This window comes from Salmo salar, unplaced genomic scaffold (genome assembly GCF_965601325.2).
Source record: "Salmo salar unplaced genomic scaffold, fSalSal1 ptg000645l, whole genome shotgun sequence".
In the NCBI taxonomy this organism is placed as follows: Eukaryota; Metazoa; Chordata; class Actinopteri; order Salmoniformes; family Salmonidae; genus Salmo; species Salmo salar.
Window position 1 is genome coordinate 82524 of NW_027675450.1, and position 7477 is coordinate 90000.

The 7477-nt window shown below is 39.0% G+C and overlaps 1 protein-coding gene across 2 annotated transcripts in view; it reads right to left on the reverse strand.

Annotated features, from left to right (window-relative positions):
* Nucleotides 1–857: 857 nt before the first annotated feature.
* The window catches only part of LOC106596081 (glutamate receptor 2), a 116377-nt gene continuing 109757 nt past the window's right edge, over nucleotides 858–7477 (reverse strand). For both annotated transcript variants that reach the window (XM_082972305.1, XM_082972304.1), the window contains exon 16: nucleotides 858–3681. The gene's annotated coding sequence lies outside the window, so the exon portion shown is untranslated. The remainder of the gene's footprint in view (nucleotides 3682–7477) is intronic.

Consider the following 7477-nt stretch of genomic DNA (forward strand, 5'->3'; position numbering starts at 1 on the left):
CACACACACATTATCTCTCACTGTCGTCTGTCTGTCTGTCTGTCTCTCTCTCTCTCTCCTCTCTCTCTGTCCTCTCTCCTCTCTCTCTCTCTCTCTCTCCTCTCTGTCTCTCCTCTCTCTCCCTCTCTCTCTCTCTCTCCTCTCTCCACTCTCTCTCCTCTCTGTCTCTTCTCTCTCTGTCTCTCCTCTCTCCACTCTCTCTCTCTCTCTCTCTCCTCTCTCTCTCCTCTCTCTCTCCTCTCTCTCTGTCCTCTCTCTCTCTCTCTCTGTCTGTCCTCTCTCTGTCCTCTCTCCTCTCTGTCTCTCCTCTCCTCTCTCTCCTCTCTGTCCTCTCTGTCTCTCCTCTCTCCACTCTCTCTCTCTCTCCTCTCTCTCTCTCTCTCCTCTCTCTGACCTCTCTCTCTCTCTCTCTCTCTCTCCTCTCTGTCTCTCCTCTCCTCTCTCTCCTCTCTGTCCTCTCTGTCTCTCCTCTCTCCACTCTCTCTCTCTCTCTCTCTCTCTCTCTCTCTCTCTCTCTCTCTCCTCTCTCTGTCTGTCTCTCTCTCTCCTCTCTCTCCTCTCTCTCCCTCCTCTCTCCACTCTCTCTCCTCTCTGTCTCTTCTCTCTCCTCTCTGTCTCTCTCTCTCTCTCCTCTCTGTCTCTCCTCTCTCCTCTCCTCTCTCTCTCTCTCCTCTCTCTCTGTCCTCTCTCTCTCTCCTCTCTCTCCTCTCTGTCTCTCCTCTCCTCTCCTCTCTGTCCTCTCTCTGTCCTCTCTCTGTCCTCTTAGTGATGTATATACATTAAATCCAGTGCATTGAAGCGGTAGTAGCATCACCAGTGCTAACACAGCTTGGTAGATAATATAAAAGTGATCAGTATCAATATAATAAATCAATGTGTAATATTGACCTATACATCATGGCCCCCTGTGAGACTGACTGAGTGACTGGAGTCTTCAGTGGCAATAACAACTGGGTCAGAACAGAAATATGGTGCAGGGATAAGCATGCATGTCCCTACTAGTCCTGCTTGTAGAGCACAGTAAACATATCATCATCATACATCACCTTCATCATTACCATCATCATTACCATCATCGTCATCACCATCATCATCATCATCATCATTACCATCATCATCATCATATATCATCATCACCATCACCATCATCACCATCATCACCATCATCATCATCATAATCATCATCATTACCATCATCATCATCATTACCATCATCATCACCATCATCATTACATCATCATTACCATCATCATCACCATCATCATTACCATCACCATCATCATTACCATCATCATCATCATCACCATCATCATTACCATCAGCATCATCATCATCATCATCATCATCATCACCATCATCATCATCATCATCGTCATCATCATTACCATCATCATCACCATCATCATCATCATCATTACCATCATCACCATCATCATTACCATCATCATCATCATCATTACCATCATCATCACCATCATCATCATCATCATTATCACCATTACCATCATCATCATCATCATTACCATCATCTTCATCAGAGTTCAGTAGTAATCAGGAATTGAGAGGGAGTCACTGTTCATTAGCTGGTTATTAGTTCAACTCCCTCTTTTGGCTGGACCTTGTTATTGGTTCAAGTCCTTTTGGCTGAACAGGTTATTGGTTCAAGTCCTTTTGGCTGAACCAGCTTATTGGTTCAAGTCCTTTTGGCTGAACCAGGTTATTGGTTCAAGTCCTTTTGGCTGGACCAGCTTATTGGTTCAAGTCCTTTTGGCTGGACCTTGTTATTGGTTCAAGTCCTTTTGGCTGGACCTTGTTATTGGTTCAAGTCCTTTTGGCTGGACCTTGTTATTGGTTCAAGTCCTTTTGGCTGGACCTTGTTATTGGTTCAAGTCCTTTTGGCTGAACCAGCTTATTGGTTCAATTTCCTCTTTTGGCTGAACCAGCTTATTGGTTCAAGTCCTTTTGGCTGAACCAGCTTATTGGTTCAAGTCCTTTTGGCTGGACCAGCTTATTGGTTCAAGTCCTTTTGGCTGGACCAGCTTATTGGTTCAAGTCCTTTTGGCTGGACCAGCTTATTGGTTCAAGTCCTTTTGGCTGAACCAGCTTATTGGTTCAATTTCCTCTTTTGGCTGAACCAGCTTATTGGTTCAAGTCCTTTTGGCTGAACCAGCTTATTGGTTCAAGTCCTTTTGGCTGGACCAGGTTATTGGTTCAATTTCCTCTTTTGGCTGAACCAGGTTATTGGCTCAAGTCCCTCTTTTGGCACTCTCCTGTACTTGGCATTGGCACTCTATTATGGTACTGTCTTTTGTCCATATAAACACCAAAGTCTGTTGTTCATGGGCCATATACAGTATGTCTGTTGTTCATGGGCCATATACAGTATGTCTGTTGTTCATGGGCCATATACAGTATGTCTGTTGTTCATGGGCCATATACAGTATGTCTGTTGTTCATGGGCCATATACAGTATGTCTGTTGTTCATGGGCCATATACAGTATGTCTGTTGTTCATGGGCCATATACAGTATGTCTGTTGTTCATGGGCCATATACAGTATGTCTGTTGTTCATGGGCCATATATGTCTGTTTTTAGTTTCTGGCCTCAGTACCATCTGGAGTTTTAGGGTCAAACTAGGTTTTTAGTGAAAACAGGGGTTAGGGTTCAAAGGTCAAACTAGGTCTCTAGTGAAAACAGGGGTTAGGGTTCAGAGGTCAAACTAGGTCTCTAGTGAAAACAGGGGTTAGGGTTCAGAGGTCAAACTACGTATCTACTGAAAACAGGGGTTAGGGTTCAGAGGTCAAACTAGGTCTCTAGTGAAAACAGGGGTCAGGGTTCAGAGGTCAAACTAGGTCTCTAGTGAAAACAGGGGTCAGGGTTCAGAGGTCAAACTAGGTCTCTAGTGAAAACAGGGGTTAGGGTTCAGAGGTCAAACTAGGTCTCTAGTGAAAACAGGGGTTAGGGTTCAGAGGTCAAACTAGGTCTCTAGTGAAAACAGGGGTCAGGGTTCAGAGCAAGCATTATTATCATCATTATTATAATTATTATTCATATAATTAATATAACATTATTATTATCATTATTGTTATAACTGGTCCTATGTACAGAGCGGTAGTGAAGTCGGAGTATACAGGCGATCATATTGACTCACTCTACTAAATGGAAGCTTTTGAAAATACTTAAAAAATAGATTTTTTTTTCCCCCGTGAAGTTGATCAACTTGATTTTATAAAATCCCGTCTGATGCAGCTGAAGTCTCGTGTGCTTGAATCAGAGCTGGTCACTATGGAAATGGATAGGTCTGCCGCGATTGGTTGTTTTCACTTCCCCCGGCAGCGATTAGAGGGGAAGGGTGATGACATCACCAGCCCAGAGCTATCTGCCCAATCAGAGAAGAGGGCGGGAAAGAAAGTCCAGTCCTCTGAAAAAAAAAACGTGATGGGTTGATGTGGAGTTTTGTCGGCGGCTCTCTGTGATCTGATTGGCTGTAAGGCACTGCGAGGGAGTGGTCAGGAGAGGTCAGTCATGCTGAGGCTCATGGGTAGTCCTGGTCGGAGGTAAGGGACACGGGGACAGTCAGGAGGGTGAGAGAAGTCAGGGGTAAGAACACGGCCGTTCTCCCCAGAGGACCCCGTGATGGACAGCCTGGCCTTACTCCTCATGGCATCTGTAAATGTCATCTACACACACACACACACACACACACACACACACACACACACACACACACACACACACACACACACACACACACACACACACACACACACACACACAAACAAAATAAAAAATGCAATGGTCAGGGTCAGCTCCACTTGCTGTAGAAATATAAATGTATAGATATGTAAAATGTAGAAATGCAGTATGTAGAAATGCAGTATGTTGAAATCTAGAAATGCAATATGTAGTAAATGTAGTATGTAGTAAATGTAGTATGTAGTACATGCAGTAAATGTAGTATGTAGTAAATGCAGTATGTAGTAAATGCAGTATGTAGTAAATGTAGTATGTAGTAAATGTAGTATGTAGTAAATGCAGTATGTAGTAAATGTAGTATCTAGTAAATGCAGTATGTAGTAAATGTAGTAAATGCAGTATGTAGTAAATGCAGTATGTAGTAAATGCAGTATGTAGTAAATGTAGTATGTAGTAAATGTAGTATGTAGTAAATGCAGTATGTAGTAAATGTAGTATCTAGTAAATGCAGTATGTAGTAAATGTAGTAAATGCAGTATGTAGTAAATGCAGTATGTAGTAAATGTAGTATCTAGTAAATGCAGTATGTATGTAGTAAAGGCAGTATGTGGTATGTAGTAAATGCAGTAAATGTAGTATGTAGTATATAGTAAATGTAGTATGTAGTAAATGCAGTAAATGTAGTATGTAGTAAATGCAGTATGCAGTCTGTAATAAATGCAGTAAATGCAGTAAATGTAGTATGTAGTCAATGTATATGTAATAAATGCAGTATGTAGTAAATGTAGTATGTAGTAAATGTAGTATGTAGTAAATGTAGTAAATGTATATGTAGTAAATGTAGTATGTTGTAAATTTAGGATGTAGTAAATGCAGTATGTAGTAAATGCAGTAAATGTAGTATGTAGTAAATGCAGTAAATGTAGTAAATGTAGTATGTAGTAAATGTAGTATGTTGTAAATGCAGTAAATGTAGTAAATGTAGTATGTAGTAAATGCAGTATGTAATATGTAGTAAATGTAGTATGTAGTAAATGTAGTATGTTGTAAATGCAGTAAATGTAGTAAATGTAGTATGTAGTAAATGCAGTATGTAGTAAATGCAGTATGTAGTAAATGCAGTATGTAGTATGTAGTAAATGCAGAAAATGTAGTATGTAGTAAATGCAGAAAATGTAGTAAATGTAGTATGTAGGTAATGCAGTATGTAGTATGTAGTAAATGCAGTAAATGTAGTATGTAGTAAATGTAGTATGTAGTAAATGTAGTATGTAATAAATGTAGTAAATGTATATGTAATAAATGTAGTATGTAGTAAATGTATGTAGTAAATGTAGTACATTTAGTATGTAGGAAATGCAGTATGTAGGAAATGCATATGTAGTAAATGCATTATGTAGTAAATGTATAAATGCAGTATGTGGTAAATGCAGTATGTAGTAAATGCAGTATGTAGTAAATACAGAAATGCAATATGTTGTAAATCTAGAAATGCAGTATGTAATAAATATAGTATGTGGTAAATGCAGTATGTAGTAAATGCAGTAAATGTAGTCAGTGTAGTAAAGGCAGTAAATTTAGTAAGTAGTAAATTAAGTATTTAATAAATGTAGTATGAGGTAAATGCAGTATGTAGTAAATGTGGTAAATGCAGTAAATGCAGTACATGTAGTATGTAGTCAATGCAGTATGTAGTATGTAGTAAATAGAGTATGTAATAAATGTAGTATGTGGTAAATGCAGTATGTAGTAAATGTAGTAAATGCAGTAAATGCAGTAAATGCAGTAAATGTAGTATGTAGTATGTAGTAAAAAGGTAGTATGTAGTAAAAACAGTAAATGTAGAATGTAGTCAATGTAGTAAATGCAGTAAATGTAGAAGTGCAGTATCGAGTAAATGTAGTAAATTCAATAAATGCAATAAATGCAGTAAATGTAGTAAATTCAATAAATGTAGTAAATGCAGTATGTAGTAAATGTAGAAGTGCAGTATGTAGTCGATGTAGAAATGCAGTATGTAGTAAATGTAGTATGTAGTAAATGTAGTATGTGGTAAATGCAGCACTTAGAAAATGCAGTATGTAGTAAATGTAGTATGTAGTAAATGTAGTATGTGGTAAATGCAGCACTTAGAAAATGCAGTATGTAGAAAATGCAGAATGTAGTAAATGTGGGATGTAGTAAATGCAGTATGTAGTAACTGCAGTATGTAGTAAATGTAGTGTGTAGTAAATGTAGTGTGTAGTAAATGTAGTATGTAGTAAATGTAGTATGTAGTAAATGCAGTATGTAGTAAATGTAGTATGTAGTAAATGCAGTATGTAGTAAATGTAGTGTGTAGTAAATGTAGTATGTTGTAAATGCAGTATGTAGTAAATGTAGTATGTAGCAAATGTAGTATGTAGTAAATGTTGAAAATGTAGCAAATGCAGTATGAAGTAAATGTAGTATATAGTATGTAGCAAATGTAGTATGTGGTAAATGAGGTACTTAGAAAATGCAGTATGTAGGAAATGCAGTATGTAGAAAATGCAGAATGTTATACGTAATAAATGCAGTATGCAGTATGTAGTAAATGCAAAACGTGTGTGACAGTATGGTGTATGACAGTATGGTGTGTGACAGTATGGTGTGTTACAGTATGGTGTGTTACAGTATGGTGTGTTACAGTATGGTGTGTGACAGTATGGTGTATGACAGTATGGTGTATGACAGTATGGTGTGTGACAGTATGGTGTATGACAGTATGGTGTATGACAGTGTGGTGTATGACAGTGTGGTGTGTTACAGTATGGTGTGTTACAGTATGGTGTATGACAGTATGGTGTATGACAGTATGGTGTATGACAGAATAGTGTGTTACAGTATGGTGTGTTACAGTATGGTGTATGACAGTATGGTGTGTTACAGTATGGTGTGTGACAGTATGGTATGTTACAGTATGGTGTGTGACAGTATGGTGTATGAAAGTGTGGTGTATGACAGTATGGTGTGTGACAGTATGGTGTATGACAGTATGGTGTGTGACAGTATGGTGTGTTACAGTATGGTGTATGACAGTATGGTGTATGACAGTGTGTTGTATGACAGTATGGTGTATGACAGTATGGTGTGTGACAGTTTGGTGTGTTACAGTATGGTGTATGACAGTGTGGTGTGTGACAGTATGGTGTGTTACAGTATGGTGTGTGACAGTATGGTGTATGACAGTATGGTATGTTACAGTATGGTGTATGACAGTATGGTGTATGACAGTGTGGTGTATGACAGTATGGTGTGTGACAGTATGGTGTGTGACAGTATGGTGTATGACAGTATGGTGTGTGACAGTATGGTGTATGACAGTATGGTGTATGACAGTATGGTGTGTGACAGTATGGTGTGTATGACAGTATGGTGTGTATGACAGTATGGTGTATGACAGTATGGTGTGTGACAGTATGGTGTATGACAGCATGGTGTATGCCAGTATGGTGTGTGACAGTATGGTGTATGACAGTATGGTGTGTTACAGCATGGTGTATGACAGTATGGTGTATGACAGTATGGTGTGTGACAGTATGGTGTATGACAGTATGGTGTGTTACAGTATGGTGTGTTACAGTATGGTGTATGACAGTATGGTGTGTGACAGTATGGTGTATGCCAGTATGGTGTGTGACAGTATGGTGTGTTACAGTATGGTATGTTACAGTATGGTGTGTATGACAGTATGGTGTATGACAGTATGGTGTGTGACAGACAGTATGGTGTGTTACAGTGTGGTGTATGACAGTATGG